We start from the raw sequence: 20877 nt of genomic DNA on the forward strand, positions 1-20877 counted from the left end.
ATCTCATATATGCAGACTCTGAGGCCCTCACCACAAAGATCAAGGACTCTAAACTGGACACTACAAAGGGTAACATTCAGAAAATACAAGAGCAGAAGGCCTGTGGCTATAGTTGTGCACTGTGATGGTCAGATTCAACCACCGGTTGTAATCAGAGGGCCAAATGCAGCAGAGGACTTTCTAAAATCTCTCCAAAAAGAAGTAAGCAAAATCAACATGGTGCTGGCCAACCCCCGGAGCATAAGGATGACCCAAGACAACCGGTGGGCTCACAAAACAATCACTAGCTGCCATGTGTGTCAGAAGCCACTTGATGGAGATTTTGTCCGCTACCATTGCCACATCACAGGGCAATACTGAGATGCTGCCAACAAAATCTATAAACTTAAGCTGAGGCTGAAACACAAACCCTCAATTCCAGTTGTCTTCCACAACCTGAGATACTATGACTCCCACCTCTTGATGCAGGCTATCTCAAAGGTGGAGGGTAAGATCACCTGCATTTCAAAAAGGGGAGAAGTACATCTTCTCTCTAGGGCAACTTTGGTTCATTGACAGTGCCCAGTTTGTGCTGGCCTCCCTTGACAAACTTGTTTCAGCTAACCATCCTGAAGCCTTCCAAATTATGCTTCGGTTTGAGCCCAGCAGAGATAGACAAGAACTCCTGCTGCATAAGGATGTCTACCCATACGAATACATAGACTCTTGGGAACGGTTCAATGAGTCTCAGCTCCCGCCAAAGGAAGCATTCTACAGCAGGCTCACAGATGAACACATATCGGAGGCCGACTATACCCATGCCCAAAAGGTCTGGGATGCCTTTGGGTGCCAAACGCTAGGGGACTACCACGACCTCTACTTGCGTACAGATGTACTCCTCCTAGCAGACATCTTTGAGACCTTTCGGAAGACCTGCATGCAGAAATATGGTCTAGACCCTGCCCTCTGTTATTCTACCTCAGGCCTTTCTTGGGATGCGCTGCTAAAAAAGACTGGTGTAGAGCTCGAGCTGCTCACAGACTGTGACCAACACCTATTCATTGAGAAAGGGATAAGAGGTGGAACAACCATGGTCTCCAAGTGCTATGCAAGAGCCAACAACCCACTGGTTGTAGAGGGCTATAACTGTTCCAAGCCGAATACTTACATCATCTACTTTGATGAAAATAACCTATATGGATGGGCCATGAGCCAGCCCCTTCCTATAGGCGGCTTCAAGTGGGAAAAAGATTTTCAGAGTTTGGAGAAAACCATAGCCAAACATCCAGCAGACAGCCCAGAAGATTACATCCTCAAGGTGGACCTAGAATACCCTGTAGAGCTCCATGACATGCACAACGCCTACCCACTGGCCCCGGAGTGCATGGTGGTTCAGAAAGAGTGGTTGTCGGCGTACCAGCACAACCTCATTGGCAAAGGGATGGCTCCTACTGATGTTGAAAAAACCCTCCACAATAAGGAACGCTATGTGCTACATTACTGCAATCTCCAGCTTTACCTGTCCCTTGGCATGCGCCTGAAGAAAATTCACTGGGCCTTGAAATTCAAGCAAAGCTCTTGGATGCAGCCCTACATTAGGATGAATGCAGACCTCCGCAAAGAAGCGAGAAGCGACTTTGAGAAAGACCTGTACAAGCTAATGAACAACAGTGTGTTTGGAAAGACCATAGAAAACCTGCAAGCAAGTCAATGTCAAGCTAGTATGTACAAAGGAGAAGGAGAAACTGCAGCACCTGATAGCCAGCCCGACATCTGCACAGGCAGACATCTGCACAGGATGGTAGCCATCCAGGTTCACAAGAGCCGCCTAGTCCTCAACCGGCCTAGGTATGTGGGTATGAGCATCCTTGACCACTCAAAGTATCTCATGTATGACTTCTACTATAACAAGATGAAGACTCAGTATGGGGAGCGCTGCCAATTCCTTCATACAGCTACCGATTCCCTTCTCCTTGAGATCCAGACAGAGGATGTACAGTATATAAGGACATGATCACACAGGCAGACTTCTATGACACATCTGATTGCCCAGAAGACCACTTCCTCTACAGCATAACAAACAAGATGGTCTTAGGGAAGATGAAGGATGAGTGTGCTGGGTCCCCCAAGGCTGAGTATGTTGGCCTGTGCCCCAAGATGTACTCGATCTTGGAAGCTGGTGGCCCAGGGTGTGAAAAAGAACGTTGTAAAGAAGCACATCTGTCATGAACAGTATGAAGAAGCCCTCTTGGACAAGAGGATTTTCCACCATGGTATGGATGTGCTGCGATCTGAGTGTCACCACATCTATGGATAGCACCTGAAAAAGGCAATGCTGTCCCCCTTCGACAGCAAGCATTGGATTGCAGAAAATGGGGTGGACACTTTAGCCTATGACCACAAGGACGCCGTAGGTGGCAGCAGCTGGCTGGGAGTGAATGCTGCTACTTCGTAACATGTGATGGCTATCAGGATGCACCATGAGGAACTCTTTCTGGATAGTTTGTATGAGTTTCTCATTGTGGAATGTAGAATATTAAACCGAAATCCATGTAGCTTAAAATGTTCCATTCTTGACTCATTTAACAACATTCCTCCAGAAATCTGAAATCTAAATTGTTTTATTTTCCCCAGAGGGAAGGAGAAAACATGAGACAAGCATCAATGAACAAGATTTTTGGTTTACTGCTGTCTCATGAATTTTTTTTTACTCAGTTACAGTTACTGATGTTGTAGTTATGACTGATGATTTCAACAAGACAAGAAAAGCTTATATATATCTGAATGACTTCATGGACAATTTTTTTACTGTGTTGGAGTGATTTTAACCGGATGGCCATTCTTGGGAAAAATCAGTATTGTTCCAAATTGTTTCCATTTTAGCATTAAGTGTCTGACTGGATTTGTGGAATCCCAGAGCTTTAGAAATTATTTTGAAACCTTTTCCAGATGATAGCCATGTATGACATTTTATAGAAGTCTTCAGCAATTTCTTTGGAGAAGGGACATTTTACTATCTTTGGCAGACATGTAAAAAAGCTAGAAAGTTTTGGATTCAAATACATATATTAATTCAGAAGACCTTATAGATTAATATACAATTGCAACCTGAGGCTTTTCTTTCAGGATTGATGGACAAATATTTGGAGAAAAGTTTGTTTTTATATATCATAAGTATGAAATTAATATGTACATATTGTTGGAAAGATTCGATATTACCCACAAAGAAGGATTGGCTGGTAAAGATGATGGAACTTGCATGGAGACTAAATTGACTCTCTGGATTAGAGAAAAGACCCACTTGCTCACTGCAAAGCCAGGGACCACATCAAAACCACCAACTAGGGCTGAAGAAGTGTGGCTGAGTATACCCAGGAGTTCTGCAATCTGGCCTGCTGTCTTAACAATTGGTCACAAGACATCCTGATTGGCTCTTTCAAAGATGGGTTAACCTATGAGGTCTACAATACCTGCATCTCCAGGGGTACCTTCCCCCCCCCACTCTTCATGGCTGGTATGTCCTAGCTGAGGAAGCAAAAATCCACCTAACCCAAAACAAGCATTGCCCAGGGACGGGATGGTGAAAATCCTTCCCAGAGAAGAAGGAAACCCCAATAGCACAGATGGGTGTCCAGAGCCCTCAGCAATGTTCCACAGCTTGTTATAAAGGAGGGGCACCGAGCTACTGAGTGCAGGTCCAATCAACTGGCTCAGAAAACCTTGGGGCCATTGCCACAAGCCTGTAAGATAGCCCTGGAAGTGTGGAGGTCATAGAGTTCACCCCATCCCCCAGAGATGGCAAGAGAACTCCGACTAGCCCAGCAGGAGGCCTAGGGGAGAGCATTACTGACTCCAATGATGACCCTCTGATAAGTGGCCCAATCACCCCGGTGACAGTCCCTATTGAACTGATCCAATCTTCGGGATGTAAAGCCAGTGTCAGACCCCCAAACTCCTCGCCTGCTCTCTCTTTTCTTCTATTCTTTTGGGGCCTGCCATTCCGGTTGGGGGAGAGGGTGCATGGGGGATTATGGTGGTAACTTTCGCTTTCTCCTTTCTTTGGTCTGAGTATGGAATGCGTCTCCTTATCTAGGAGACAGTTGCAAGGAAATGAAAGTTGAAGAAGACCTTGAGATGTGCGACTACCGTACCAGTCAGCCGCCCATCAAGCTACCTTGGCTGAATTTCAAATGGACATTATGACTTTGGTGGGAGGGGTCATATTGCTTGCTTTAATTATATCATTCACACGGACTTTTCTTCAGATCTCGCCTTACATTCCCTGCTATCACTAGTCCCTAATAAAAGTTTCCTTTTGAGACGATGTTTGTTTCAAGAGTTCTGCTTTCTTGGGTGATTAGTTGAAGTGGGTCCTGACAGCCAGTCTAGTGGCCCTTCTGGACCAGATGTTTGGTCAACCCTGACCTAGTAGACAAACTAGGGGTGAGACTTAGACCAGGGGTCCCCAATCTGTGGTCCGCAGCCCACTACTGGGCTGTGGCCTGCTGGTCACTGGGCCATGGAACAGGCTTGCCAGTACGCTCACGTGTGTGTGCACACACCCCCACTCACGCTAGCGCCACCACCCCTATATAAACAGAGCACTGCGCAGTGAAAACGGTGCTGTGTGGCAAAAATGGGGCGGTGCTAGTGAGTGTCACACGGGCACTAGCACTGCCCTGTTTGCGTCGCACGAGCTTGTGGCCCCATTTGTGTGCATGTAAAATGGAGACCTCTGACTTAGACTACTCAAAGTTCCAATGACATCCTGTGAATTAGATGGCTCCATAGTGAGGGGGATCCAGGCGACATTCGTCACTGCGCTGATAAAAATACAGATGGGGATACACACAGAGACTCTGAGTTTTATCATGGCTCTGGGAATGGAGAGACATTTGGTGTGCGACTAGCGTGGCTACTGAAATGGAATCCCTACATGAACTGGAGGAGGAGGCTGCTAAAAATCTGGCAGGCTGAGGCTAACATGAAACGAGGAAAGAATTTAGTAATCCCAAAGCCGAGACAGGAGGTTGGGGCTACAATGCAAGAGCGGAAGAAGGGTGATCCCTGAATTCTGCTGGAGTAATAGGAATTGCGGGATGTGTTTAGCGAGAAGGGTTCAGATGAACTCCCACTCTACTGGACTGCTCCATAGAGATCCTGCTCGAGGCTAAACTATCCAAACCCAAATTATACTCGATGACCCCTAAGAAATTGGAGGAAATACATTTTTTATAGACAAAAACCAGACGGCTTGACCCACGGGGGCTGCCCTAGTGCTATTCTGGGAGAAAAAGGATGAGGCTCTGTGCCTATGCATAGACCAGGGGTTCCCAACCGGAGGTGCGAGACGATATTCCAGGGGGTGTGAAAACATGGGTTTAGAAATTTCAGAATTATAGTGTATATGCATAATTCGTTGCCGTTATTTCAAACTTTTGTAAGGGGTGTGAGAATATATCAGAAGCATTCTAGGGGTGTGGGTATAGAAAAGGTTGGGAACTGCTGGCGTAGATTATAGAACCGCATTCCCCAACCTTTCTGGGTTGGTGGTCTGGCCCAGAGAGGGAAGGGGGGAAGGGAATTATTTTGTGTGAGACAGGCGCATGTGTGTGTGCCCAACATTGTATGAGTGGGGCTGCGGCGAGCACGAGTGAGACTGAGTGCCAGCGCCCACCGCTTATGCAAATGGGACTGTGCACACACCAGCCTACCACTCATGTGGCCTGGTTGCGGATAGGCCACGGCCCTAGGCCGTGGCATAGGTTGGGGACCCCTGCTTTAGAGGGCTAAATGCTGTGTGTGTGTGTGTGTGTGTGTGTGTGTGTGTGTACAATGTCTACCCATTGCCATTAATGAAAGACATGCTAGCCCATTTGGCCAAAGGGAAGATTTTTACTAAGTTGGACTTGCGAGAAGCCTGTTACCGAGTTCAGATCAAGGAGGGGACGAATGGAAAACAGCTTTTAACCCTTAGGGTGTTTTCAATTCAAGGTCCTCCCCTTCAGACTACAAGGGGTCCCCACTGTCTTCATGCAGCTAATAAATGAGCTGCATGAGCACCTGTACTCATGAGCTGCATGAGCACCTGTACTCATGTAGCATGTTGGTCTACCTGGATGACATACTGATTTATACTGAGATTATGATGAAGCGTGAAGGTGTTTAGATCAGCGCTTAAAAAACGTAGGGCCGCTCAACTATATGCTAAACTTTCAAAACATGAGTTTCACCAGAGTAAAGTTGACTACTTGGGTTACTGCATTTCCCATGAGGGGATAGAGATGGACCTGAGTAAGTTAGAGTGGTGCTGGAATGGGCTCAGCCCCGCATTAGAAAGCAACTGCAAAGCTTTTGGGGGTTCACAAGTTTTTACCGCCAGTTTATTGCATCATTCACCCAAACTGCCCTCCCCACTACCAACTTGCTAAAGACAAAAAGGGAGGGGAAACCCAAAACCAAGCCAGCCGCTGAAGTGGACAATGGAATGCCAAGCAGCTTTTGAAAAACTCAAATGGTTGTTTCCTCCTGAACCAGTGCTAAAACAACTAGATCCTAACACCCCATTTATTATTCAAGCAGATGCTGGTGATATGGCAGTGGGGATAGTTCTTTTACAAAGGAACAGCCTGGGTGCTTTACAACCGTGTGTGTACACTTCCAGGAAACTGATACTGAACAGCAGTGGGCGGTTTGGGAGAAGGAGGCTTATGCAATACACTGCACACTTTTAACGTGGAGGCATTTCCTGGAAGGGAGCAAAACCCCACAAAAAAACTAGAAGCCCTAAAAATGTCCCAAGGCTTTCACCCAAGCAAGTTTGATGGGCTCAATACTTTAATTGCTTTAACTCCACTCTCCACTACCTCCCAGGGGGAAAAATTGTTTTAGCCGATGCACTATCCAGGCTGCCCCAATACAACAGCTCCAAACAGGAAATAGTCAGACCAGTTATTCCCTCTTGCCAGCTTGTAGCACCAGTCATCACCCGAGTGCAGATGAAAGCAAAACCCCAAATTGGGGAAGGCATAGCGGACACTCTAAAAGCAGTATTTGAGGGAGATAAGTGGTTCCAAACTCACAAATATAAATGCACAATGCAAGGAGGGTTAGCCTGGGTGGGGGCCAAGCTGTATGATCCAGAAAGCCAAAGATTACTAGTCCTGGAGAAAAGCCATGATTCAAAGACTGCCGGACATTCTGGCTTTGTGAAAACATTACACTTGATTAAGCGCTGTCACTGGAGAAAGACATTCAGAGTTATGTGGCTAGCTGCCCAGTTTGCACTTCAGCCAAGCAGCAGCAAGGGAAAACACCAAGACTCTTCCAAGCAGTGGCAGTACTTAACGCCCCCTGGAAAGAAATTTTAATGATTGTAGAGCTGCTGGAAAGCTCAGGAAACACTGTAATGTGGGTGATCACTGATTTATTCTCTAAAAAAGTGCTTTTCGTGCCTTGCCAAAAGATTCCTTCCATCTGTACCTTGGCTAAGCCGTTCATCCACCATGTCTATAGACTGCACGACACTCCGCAACAGATAATTTCCAACCGCAGAGTGCAATTTACTTCCAAATTCTGACAGGAGTTTTTAAAACTTCTTGGGACGTCCCAAGGGTTCAGTTCCAGTCATCATCCAGAAACAAATAGTTAGTGTGCGAATGGGGTTCTAGAACAATGCCTGAGATGTTACATAAATTATCAGCAGGACAGTTAGATAGACCTCCCATTTGCTGAAATAGATTATAATAACTCCATACATAGCAGCACTAGGTTTACCTCTTTCAAGGTGGTTACAGGACAGGAGTTTGTGCCCATGCCTGTGCTATCCCTAGCCATTCCCCCTGTTCCATCTTTAAAAGACTGGGTTGCCTAGCTACAGAATTCTGGCTGATAGTCAGAAAATCATTGGAGGCAGCAAGAGAAACTTATTAAAAACATGCAGACAAGAAACAAAGCCCAAAGACTTTAAAATAGGAGACTGGGTCTATCTCTTCACTAAATACCTGCAATCCAGACAGCCTTCCAAAAAACTGGGACCAAAGTAAGTTGCCCCTTTCCTCATCAAAAGGATCATCAATCCAGTCACAGTTGAGCTCAGCCTGCCAAAATCTTTTAGATGCATTCACTCGATTTTCCACTATAGTCTACTAAAATTGGAAACTCTGCGCCCAACGCCGCCTCCACCACCTGAGCCATTCATGATAGAATTGAAATTAAGGATATTTTAGACTCTCGTAAACACTGAGGAAAATTCCAGTATTTAGTGGCATGGAAAGATTTTCCTCCTTCAGAAACTGAGTGGGTGGCTCTTAAGCACATTAAAGTAGCCAAACTCCTCAATTGCTTCTATAACCAATATCCTGATAAACAAAATAGTTCCTTATTCTAACCGTATCTCTACTTTGTTTCTCTCTCTCTTTGTTGTGTTTTTCTGTTTGTTTTGCAGGAATGATGTCCTTGTCAAGGGGGGGCAGCATGTTAGATCCACCTGTCAACGCTGTAACAATGGATGTTCCTGCTCTGACAACTGACAAAAAGCCATTTTTGCTTTGCTTTTAACATGCTTTTTCGTCTATTTAGAAATCAGGTGTAGAAGGGAGGTTGGGGTGAATGCTTGAGCTTAGTTAGCCATAATAATAATGCTGCTCCGTGGGAACTCAAGGACACAAACTGATAATGTTTTGGCGAACTGAGGAGCTGGGGAGAAAGCCCGCGATTCAGGCTAATTGGAGAATGTGATTAATGACTGCTTCATGGGGGTGGGAATTGCAATTTGCTACTTTGTATCTGGGGGAAGGGAATCTAGTTTTGGGTTCAACTATGTAGTGCCGATACTTTGTTTCCTAAATAAAATGTTCTTTGAGGAAGAATTCTTGCCTTGAAATTCTTTTGATGGGTTTCATCTATTGGAACCACGACACCACCAGCTTTGGCTTAATGCCTTGCCGCATTCTGCCATCAATTGGGGAAGGGAGGGAGGAACAAATGGACAATAAAGCTGTATACCTTTATGATGGGAAATTGGGATGGGGGAACTGACAATTAAGGAAGAACAGAACATTTTGGATTCCAGTTAGTGCTGGCATACTGGTATCTTCAAGGCTATTTGCCCTGAGTGGAATTTCACAAACCCAAACACTTCAGCATTTCCTAAAACATATGGGTGGTGCCAGATTGGCTACACATGGACGGACCACGGGCGGAGGGCTAGGGGAAACAAGGGGTTTAGTTTTGTATTGGTGCACGGGAATTTTAGATTCTGCTTGACTTTACTACAATCAGCATCTCTTAGTAAAAGTGCCTTTTCACTTCAGCCAAATGGAGCTGAGAGTTTTATTTCCCTAAGGAATAAGACTGGGGCAGGTTCTACTGTTCAATTTCTGTTGTTGGTGCTTCTGCTGTTACTCTGTTGTTGCACAATAGTGGTCCTGAACTGTATTGGGAATTCTTATATTCATTTCTAAATTAAAGGAGAGAGCAGCTGCTCAGTAAGTATTAACATTTTGGCTCTGATTAGTGCAATAGACCAGGGCTTTTCAACCGGTGGTACGCATACCACCGGTGGTACGTTGGCAATTGGCAGGTGGAACGCAGCCATGCCCAGCCTAGCCAAGTGTAGCCAAAGGTAATGAGCAAAAGCAGCGCAGCGTAGGACTTGCCGTGAGAGAGTCCTCAGGAGCTGCAGGGTGGCTTGGGCGAGGCAAAGGTCCCAGGATCTGCACTTCCAGCTCACCTGGAAGAGAAAGGAGGAGGTGGGCAGAGACAGGAAGGGATATAAAAGGAGGAAGTTTGGGTGGGAGATGGATAGAAAAAAAAGACGCAGCCTTGCTAAGAGGAATCAGCTGGAGCTGCACCGAAGAGAAGAGGAGGAGGGGAGAGAGGAGAGGAGATAAAACAGGCCATCCGGGAGCCAATCTACAACTTCTGTGGCTGCCATCTGTGCTGGGCATGCACACAGGTGGCAGTGACAAACAGGCAAGAAACACAGCTGGGGAAGGGTCGCCCTCTGGGAGGAATGAAGAAAGGCAGCATCCCCTGAAGGAGACCAGCAAATGGCCCTCGCCCACTTCACACACCCATGGACTCTGGGGGAAGGGACGCCGCAAGCGGTATGAGAGTCCACATTACCTGCGCTATGCTGCCCAGATCCCAGCCTGCATGGTTTTGGCAGGCAACAGCACACTCTCCTCACTGCGTGGAGAGGCTGTGGCAGGTGTTTGACCCCCTCCTCTGCACTCACCCAGGCAGGTTCTGCTTCTTGCCAGCTTCGCCTTGCCTGGCCCAGCCTCTCCACGTGGTGAGGAGAGTGCGCTGCTCATGGTGTCCCCTCCCCTGGAGTCCACGGGTGGGTGAAGTGAGCAAAGGCCATTTGCTGGTCTCCTTTGGGGGATGCTGTCTTTCTTCATTCCTCCCAGAGGGCGACCCTTCCCCAGCTGCGTTTCTTGCCTGTTTTTCTCCCTTCCTCATTGCAAATATCTTCCTGCCACTCTGCTCTTAAAGCTGTGCGGCTCTTGTCCAGGAATTTACAGTGGTCTTTCAAGCCATGGCCACTGGCGGCACGGCTGCCAGCTGCTCTGGCAGCCTCTCCCCTCCCCTTGTCCCTTCCTGGGCACAGAAGGAGGGAGGGAGGGAGGAAGGAAATGTGAATGAGAAAGGGAGGCAGGGAAGTAAGAAAGGAAGGGACAATGAGGAAGGGAGGGAAGGAAGGAAGAGACAATGAGAGAGGGAAGGAAGGAAGAGACAATGGGAAGGAGGGAAGGAAGGAAGGAAGGAAGGAAGGAAGGAAGGAAGGAAGGAAGGAAGGAAGGAAGGAGATCGGAATGAGAAGCAGGGAGGTAGGGAAAGAGGGAGGGGAGGAAGGAAGGAAGGAAGGAAGGAGATTGGAATGAAAGAGAGGGAGGGTCTGAGGAAGTCCTGCTTTCCACCAGCAGCCTTGTTGCCCTTTCTCCATCCCCTTGCCCCCTCCGGGCCTATCCTGATGCTCTCCCATCCTATCGCTAAGGATGCTTTGGTTACAAAGCTGGGTCTCCTCACATGGAGAGGAAGTGGGTCTCCCTCTGACCCAAACACTTTACCCTCCTGTACCCACCATGAGCAACCTGGTCAAGGAGAGTGGGCATATCATCATCAGCAGCCTTGAAGAGGAGGTAAGCACAGCCAGGCGCCCCCTCAGGGAAGTGGGGCTGGAGTGGGTTGGGCTCCAGGATCCTGGTGCCCCAGGAGCTTGAGAGCCAGGCTGGGTGCTTGCCCTCCGCTATCCAGGGCTCCAGGCAGCCCACGTCACTGTCCGGGAGTCCCCTGCATGGCCCAAGAGGGACGGCGAGGCTCCTCTGGTGAACCATGCCCTGGCACCTATCCCACTCCCACCCCCTCCACTAGAGACCCACAGATCCCCCCACAGCTTCGCCCACACACCCCACAGGCGCCCTGCGACCTGAGCGACATTGAGCTGGCCACGGTCCCCCGGCCATTGACTTCGCTTGTGAAAAAGTTGCAAAAGGTGATCACATGGCCCTGGGACACTGTGACTGTCATAAGTATGAATCAGTTGCCAAACATCCGAATGTAAATCACATGACCCTGGGGATGCTGCAACAGTCATAAGTATGAAAAATGGTCATAAGTCCCTTTTTTCAATGCCGTTGTAACTTCAGTCACTAAGCAAACTGATGTAAGTCGAGGACTACCTGTACTTTATCACTTTTTTCCTTTTGTTTTTTTTGGTCATCAAGTTTTTGACACCTTGCTAGGTGACTGGTGGTACTTGAATGTTGCCGTATCCTAAAAGTGGTACAATCGGTGAAAAGGTTGAAAAACCCTGCATAGAAAATAACAATAGAAATTACCCATTGCAGCCACTAGGTGGTGGCATTTATATAATGATAAAATCCGTAAATACTGTAACTATCAAAGGCCTGTTTGACAAAGTAATGAGAAGGTACGAGCCTCTACTCCAGTGGCAATTTGTTTCATAACATAGGCCATGCTAGTGAAAAGGCAGATTTGTTGATGCTTAACCAAATGCAGATTTCACTAGAGATGTGTATAAAAAGTACAGGATAAATTGTATGGAAATAAGCAGTACTAGTACTAGTAACACGAGCCTAAACCATGTTAGATTTTCAACATTATACTGAGTATTTTAATTATATTTGGAAGTAAATAGTAACCAGTGGATCCGCTTCAGCACAGAAACTATGAAGGATCTTGAAAAGGTACCCCCCCCCACACACACACACTAGCTGCAGAACAGTTTTGTAGGCTAATTTCAATCTCTATTCCACCTTAAACTATCCTGCATACAATCATCACTAATGTTTATGACCCTCACATGAAGAATGATAATTCCCTAATCCTATATGTCCTGGAATCAATTTTAAAAAATCTGACTTTTCCAGATACAGTTTCAGTTTCTTATCCCAAGAGCAACCCTTTAGTGTTCAGAGATTCAGTTTCTTGGAAAATCTAACCATGAGCTTGTTGAAAGAGTATTTGGGATAGTCAGATATATCCAGTCCTTATTGGATATATCTGAATATTCCATATTTTATTGGAATACAACTTATTTTTTTAGTCTGGATCAGCAAATGGTATTTTCTAATGATCATGACGGGTAAAGATCTTAATGACTACAGTAAATAGCCTAATTAACGAAGACCAGTACATATAGTTCATTTGTATGCAGAGATACATGGAAATGCAGCAGGATGATTAAAATGAGCTGCTACGGACCAGGCAGATATCAAAGCATGACTGATGGATAAAACTCCCAAGAATCAGGACATGAACTGATTGACCAAAAATGGACCAAGAACAGCTAGATCCCTTTTTAAAATTGTCTTCTAAAATAGGATAGAATGGGAATGTTATTGATTTAGTCATTTGGCCATATCAAAAATACAAAACTGATATAAGTATACAAATAAGCACAGAGAAAACAGTAGGAAAACTGCTTTTTAAACTGTAGTAATATTTCATGACAAGATTGATGATAGTTGGTCAGACTCCAACAATAATAAGAGATGAGTACACAGAGGAGCTCTGTGTGAGCTGAGAGAACAGTGTGAAATGTGTAAGGACTAGGGCAGGGGTAGGCAACCTCGGCTCTTTTATGACTCATGGACTTCAACTCCCAGAATTCCTGAGTCAGCTATGCCGAGGTTGCCTACCCCTGGACTAGGGTGTACTCCACTTTTTGCATATTGATCGTCTGAATCCTAGCAGTAGCATAGAAAAGCCAAGGATGTGTAAGCTTTGCTCTTTTATAGTTATTTCATTTGCAGCTTACTTCTATTGTGGCTGTTTTTATTTTGAGAAATCTTTCTGGAATCAAGGATCTATAAGACAATTTTTGCTAACTATCTGTTCCAATGGCAATGAGTGCACCACTGGGAGGCTTTCACCCATTAATAGGTTAGGGATAGATCATCATGGGTTTTCCTGGATTCATTATTAATTGAAGAAGCTCTGTTATGGTGTTAGCCAGGTGTGTTTTAAATATTTAAGATCATAGTTAATATACAGAGATGTTGTTTTGGTGTCCTATTGATATTCCAGTTAGATCCTATTATGCCCTGTAGATGGGTGAGCTTTTTGGAAGCAGAAATGTTAGTTCATGCGGATTGGTCATCTACATAGTTAGATGACCAATTCCAAAGATGCTACATGCAGATTATTGTTGTGTAAGCAGCAGTTGTACTTGCAAGAGTCTTTGAGTAGTGTTCAATGGTTTAAAAATGTAACAAATGCACAAATACCACATTAGCTGCTCTGATTTTCCTTTTGGTTTCAATCTAGGTTAGGGCACTGGTTTTAATTTTAAAATTTAAAATAGCTCAAGACCAAATTATTTGAGAGATATGTTGACCAATATGATCCCTCCTGCCTTCTGAGATTATTAAAACTTGACTGCTCTTCTTTGAAAAACATCTTGATAGGTGGGTCCAAATGAGAAAGGTTTTAATTTCCCCCCCTATTTTAATTAAATATTTTAAAGGAGATAAATAAACAAGAAAAAGAATCAGAAAAAAGGATAAAATAATAACATAGAAATGAATAAATGGATATTTTACATTTACATAACTCATTAAAACAGTTCCATCCTTATATATTCTTCCATTTGTTTTTGATAGCTCTTTCCCAAGGGCTTTATTGAGTTATTAGTAGAATGTTTTTTGTTTGTTGTTTAATCTTCATGATATTTTTTGCTGGCTTTAATTTTATTATTGATTCTTAATCATGTTTTTGTTACTGATATTTTATTGTTATAAATTGCTTTGAGTGGGATTTTTTTTGTATAGATAGCCTGTACATATTGTAAATAGAGAAATAAGTTGGAAATTCTATAGCATCCAGAACGCTTGAGAAAGGGCAAGGAGACAGAAGCTTTAAACACAGTTTGACATATGGATCTGGGAAAGAAAAGTTTTGAATTTCAGTACCATGGACAGTTTCTTGTAGCAGGGCAAAAAAGAAAAGGTTAAGTTTTAGAATCATGGAACAAAATTCCTTCTCAAATCTGCTTTAAACTAAAGGAGAGAGAGAGAAAATGTGTGTGTGTGTGTGTGTGTGTGTGAGAGAGAGAGAGAGTTGCAATTAGATGTTTAATGCTATGTGAAAGTTTATATTCATGCTTGTATCTTGGTATCAGCCAGTGGCTTGTGCAAGACTTTTGGACAGAAAATATTCTTGCCTAGGTTCCCTGAGAGATATGCTGTCATTTTTGTAAGGTGATTGGAAAAACCATTAAAATTTGAATCTGCAATGTGGCAATCCTAAAAACAATTCAGGCTTGGGGACAAGAAAGGAGGCAGTTTTTGCAAGATATCTTGTAGAGTCTTCATCAAAGAGGATACTTGTCTCTGGAACTAAACTAATTGATTAATTAATTAATCATTTTATCATAAAAAGCCTGGCATTAAATATGGTCAAGAAGCCACCAATTTGTGTCTAGGTTTCAAGACAATAAACTGGTTAGGAAAAACAAAGATGTTCTGGCATTTTAGACATTTTGTCATTATGACAAAATCATTTATATGATGGTATGTGGGAATGACCTTAGGAGATGAGGGGGTGGGAGATGCTGCCTAGGGAACTATCAGATAAGAGGGGGGGGTGTAGTCAAAAAAACTTAGAAAGAACTTACAATGAGGGAAAAATTATTTGATCCTCTGCTGATTTTGTATGTTTGCCCACTGGCAAAGAAATGATCAGTCTATAATTTTAATGGTAGGTTTATTTTAACAGTGAGAGACAGAATAATAACAAAAAATAAATCCAAAAAACCTGCATTTCAAAAATGTTATCAATTGATTTGCATTTTAATGAGTGAAATAAATATTTGATCCCTATCAATCAGCAAGATTTCTGCTCCCAGGTGTCTTTTATACAGGTAATGAGCTGAGATTAGGAGCACTCTCATAAAGGGAGTGCTCCTAATCTCAGCTTGTTACCTGTATAAAAGACACTAAGATTCCAAACTCTCCATCATGGCCAAGACCAAAGAGCTGTCCAAGGATGCCAGGGACAAGATTGTAGACCTATACAAGGCTGGAATGGGCTACAAGACTATTGCCAAGTAGCTTGGTGAGAAGGTGACAACAGTTGGTGCAATTATTCGCAAATGGAAGAAACACAAAATAACTGTCAATCTCCCTTGGTCTGGGACTCCATGCAAGAACTCACCTCATGGAGATGATCATGAGAACAGTGAGGAATTAGCCCAGAACTACATGGGAGTATCTTGTCAATGATCTCAAGGCAGAAAACAATTGGCAGCACACTACACTGTGAAGGACTGAAATCCTGCAGCACCTTCAAGGTCCCCCTGCAAGAAAGCACATGTACAGGCCCGTCTGAAGTTTGCCAATGAACATCTGAATGATTCAGATGAGAACTGGGTGAAAGTGTTGTGGTCAGGTGAGACTAAATTTGAGCTCTTTGGCATCAACTAAACTTGTCATGTTTGGAGGAGGAGGAATGCTGCCTGTGACCCCAAGAATACCATCCCCACCGTCAAACATGGAGGTGGAAACATTATGGTTTTTCTGCTGAGGGGACAGGACAACTTCATTGCATCAAAGGGATGATGGACTGGGCCATGTACCATTAAATCTTGGGTGAGAACCTCTTTCCCTTAGCCAGGGCATTGAAAATGGGTTGTGGATGGGTATTCCAGCATGGCAATGACCCAAAACACACGGCCAAGGCAACAAAGGAGTGGCTCAAGAAGACGTACATTAAGGTCCTGGAGTGGCCTAGCCAGTCTCCAGATCTTAATCCCATAGAAAATTTGTGGAGGGAGCTGAAGGTTCGAGCTGCCAAGCATCAGCTTCAAAACCTTAATGACTTGGAGAGGATTTGCACAGAGGAGTAGGACAAAGTCCCGCCTGAGATATGTGCAAACCTGGTGGCCAACTACAAGAAACGTCTGACCTCTGTGATTGCCAGCAAGGGTTTTTCCACCAAGTATTGAGTCATGTTTTGCAAAGGGGTCAAATACTTATTTCACTCATTAAAATGCAAATCAATTTATAACTTTTTTGAAATGTGTTTTTCTGGATTTTTTTGTTGTTATTCTGTCTCTCACTGTTAAAATAAACCTACCATTAAAAATATAGACTAATCATTTCTTTGTCAGTGGGCAAAGGTATAAAATCATCAGGGGATTAAATAATTTTTCCCCTCACCGTATCTAAATTATCAGGTGGTAAAATAAATGGCAGGAATTTTGTATTTTCAGACTTGCAAGATTTTGTTAATGTAGCCTTACAATAAAGTAGAATTAGTTCATCTGATCATGTTTCCTGTGGATTATCTGAAAAAGCTGAGATCAATCTTGGAAATCTAAAAGTAATATTTTATTTTAATATCCTAATACTTTCTGTAAACTAAATTAAAAATATGGTTATTCTCCCTTGGGATTGGATAGTTGTTGAGTTCCTATAATTGTTTTGCTTTGTTTTGTTTCTGTATGATATAGAATTGCCTCATGCCTACAGTTACTTTGAATTGTAAGCCACACAGAATCATTAAGATAGATAGATAGATAGATAGATAGATAGATAGATAGATAGATAGATAGATAGATAGATAGATAGATAGATAGATAGATAGATACCTCTTACAGGAGGTAACTAGATCCATCTGGCATAATGATTGAATCCATATATCATGATTAACCATAACCTCAGACTATATTTTTGACTTTGGCTTAATGTCTCATGGAAATCCAGTTGTGGTTTATAAAACATTGCTATGATTTGGTATGCAGTGGAAACCCAAGCAACTGTGGTTTATTCAATTAATCATGTATGAACATAGTCTATCTTGTCAGTATATGCAAGAGAGAAATCCAAACACAACTTTTTCATGATGAGTGACCCATTTACATAAAACTATATATCCAAATTCTTGATTTATCTTGACTTAGAGTGAACAGCAATATGCTAATGCATACTTTCTATTTATTAGTATAAAATTAATTAAGACACAACAGTGTATTATGACAAAATAAAAAGCTGTAGCTCCTGTGCAAAATAAAGTTCACAGGCTAAGTTATTGCTGGCCTGAAGTTTTGATGCGATTGGGAAAATAAACCTGGATTTCAGATTTGAATATCACAATAAAATATTATTTTGTTAATTTTATTCCCTTGGGAAAATTGAAAAGAAATCGGCTGTATGTTCAGTAGCATATTTACTATTCAATTATGTAGAGAGTCCTGGCTTATTCAGCAAATGCAAGATAGTTGTGCTTGTGTTGAAGTGGCATATATTTGAAGGGGGGAAAAAAACCACCTAGTAAAGAACTATGAGATAAACCTAATCCTTTTTCAGAGAAATGTTTTGTTTTTCGTTCAGGATGCCCATGTATACCGTCGCATGGAAACAGTAAAAGACTATGCAAAAACTCTGGTAAGTAGGTTGGTAGGTAGAAAGACAGATTTTTATAGCCCCCCCCCCAAAAAAATCAGTTGTACAGAATGAAGAAGCTCAGCTGATATTTTAGTTTTTAATGGTAGGGCAACCTAAATGAAACATATTTTTATGAAACAAAAACTTCAAGTTATTTATATTATTTACTTATTAAATTTTAATCCTATTTTTATTACTTTATAAATAACTCAAAGCAGTGAGCATACTTAATACTCTTTCATTCTCCTATTTTCCCCACAAAAACAACAGTCCTGTGGGGTAGATTGGGCTGACACAGATTGATCACTTCAAGGTCACCCAGCCAGCTTTCATTTCTAAGGCAAGACTAGAACTCCCCGTCTCCTGGTTTCTTGACCAGCTCCTTAACCACTAAAGCAAACTGGTTCCCATGTGAATAATTTTTATTCTATGGAGCATACGATAAGGTTGTACCATGCTGGGAAGCCTGAGTAATCCAGATCTGATATGTATTGTCCTTAAGCTCTTTCTCACATCTCTTCCATACTTGACTAATCCTTTTATCATGCGTGTAAGAAATCATTAAGAAGTTCATTTCAGTTGCTAAGTAATTTTCTTGCTAATTAAACATGCTGACATAAGAAATGGAAGATTAGGCAAAATAAGACAGTATTGGACAAAGTAAAAACGTGGTTAAGTCCTGAGATGGAAGTAACTTGTATCAAGCCCTTCTGGAAATTTTCCATAAAAGCAGGACTTTCTCTCTTTCTCTAATAGCATATAATCTCCAGACCAAAGATACGTATGAACTTCTCTCTCGTTTTCAATCCGTCTCTGCAAAGGATATGGCACGTGTTATGGGCCCTGAGGTTCTGCTCAAGAAGGTAGCATCTAATTAAGTAAATTCAATTTTCTTTATTAGTTTTGTATTGACGGCTGTCTGTGTGGCATTCAAAAATAAATTTAAAAATCTGCATAATGGATCCAACTGGATATTTCTCTATAATATCTTTCATCAGGAAGCAGTGGCTGAGATTGGTCTATCTGCCTAGATACCAACTTGCACAAGGACAAAATCTTTTCAACCTATTCAGGCGAGTTCACTTTAAAATGGCAACAAGTCTTGGTAATTTCAGCGAATAAGTAAAAGAGGTTAAGAATGTCATCTTCCAGTTTAACCTCCTCAGGTCACATCTTAGATCATGCAGAAGCTGACTGGGAATTTTCACTTTTAGAATAATTGGTACCCTTGGGGGCCTTCCTTCCAAGGCAGAGACAAGCTTCAAATGAATGATTTTCATCAAAGCAAATATGAAAGACGTGGGATTAAAGTCCATTTTTTCATTTGGTATAAACATTTTCCTCCAGCAGCTAATCTTTCCCTTAAAAGAAGCATTGTGCCAAAAGAAATTTCACATCTTTTTTTCACGTCGCCACAGTGAAATATGTGTTTCTTTGGGCTTATGTCATGTCCCACTAATGTGGCACAAAACCCTGCTAATCACTTCAAAGGACACATGGTTATGATGTTGGCTTTGCCCCATTCCCATTCCCAGTCTGCAGCTGAAGCTCTATTTAGCTGTTCCAGTTTGTAAAAATAATAAATTACTTTTAAAACTGCCATTTGCCCTCTTGTCCCAATACAGTGTTTGCTCTAGATGCAAAGTGATGTGTTTTGTCAACGATGCAGTCAGGGCAGAAGCCAGCATCTATTTGCTATGTAAGGCTGCCATGGTCACACCCCTTCCCCTCTGATCACAGGGAGTTGTCCTCCATGGCCATCTCAACTATAGGACCGATGGGACATCTGGCTTCCATAACTATCTTCTGTGGGGCTTGGGGCAAAGAGGAAAGAAACCTTGCGAGGGTCTTAATTAGACAGCTAGAGGGTAGTTCAGATTGCTGCCGTCAGAGGTGTGCTCACCAAGACTGCTCACAAAGCTTGTGCATCTTTTCCAGGCTGTTAAAATGGAATCCCTCCTCATAGGAAATACCTTCAAGTTTGCTGAAGGGTAGGGGAGGGTGGAGGAGGAGGAAGGAAAGCAGATGCATCATCAGAAGGATTCCTTCCAGGACCTGCATGTTCTCTTCCAGCCTCTAGATATCCCCCGACTCACCCAAATCCAGGTTCCAGCTGTAGCCACTGCAAACCTTGGCCAAGATCAGCACTTGGTGAAACCCAGATTTAGTCATTCTGCACAGCCATGTAGGACTCAATTTGTTCACCTGCAGGAAAACGGGCAAGCTTAAGTTGCACCTCTGCTGGGAAGGAAGCAAAGGACACCTTCTTGCCAAGGAAAGGACCAATTTTTAATTTTTCAGGATCTTTGTGTGGGAGTGTTTCTGGACCATCTAGCTGGGTACCCAGTGCAGTACTATATCACTTTAAACACTGCTCCCATTTTCCCAGATGGAATTTAGAAAGGAAAAGGGTTTGCGTCACTGAGTAATAGATAAGTGATATATTCTTGACAAGCGCTATTATCACCAAACTAAATCTTTGCTATAGTACAGGCCTGCTTCTCACCCCTTGCAACTTCCTGGGCAGTGGGATTAATCTTATGAGGAGCAAAGGGGGGCTCTCAACCATATCTCACTCTTCCCAAATCTGATGGTTGCCTATCTCTAGGCTGCCAGGACTGGGTGGGATGGCAAGAGACGTCTGTGTGAAGGCTGCTATTAAAGTTGGTTTTAGCACTCTTGTAAACCTGTGTTTAAAAATAGCCTGAAATACAACTGACAGATGGGGAGGGGGAAGAGCAGCATAGAGAAAGAAGAGAGTCATTGTATGACCTCTGCAGTGCTTGTCAACTTTTAGACATCAGCTTGGCACTCTTCTTTAAAAATACCTGACAGGAGCAGGGAGTGGTTACTCAGTGCAGTGGGAGAGCTCTTTTCTACTTCACGTCATAGGTACTCACTCATCAGTCGTTTTTCAAGATGCTTTTCAATTAATTGGCATGATTCTAGAACAATACTATTCCAGAATTACACTAAACGAAAG

This window comes from Protobothrops mucrosquamatus, unplaced genomic scaffold (assembly GCF_001527695.2).
Source record: "Protobothrops mucrosquamatus isolate PMUCROS unplaced genomic scaffold, P.Mucros_1.0 scaffold212, whole genome shotgun sequence".
Classification (NCBI taxonomy): Eukaryota; Metazoa; Chordata; class Lepidosauria; order Squamata; family Viperidae; genus Protobothrops; species Protobothrops mucrosquamatus.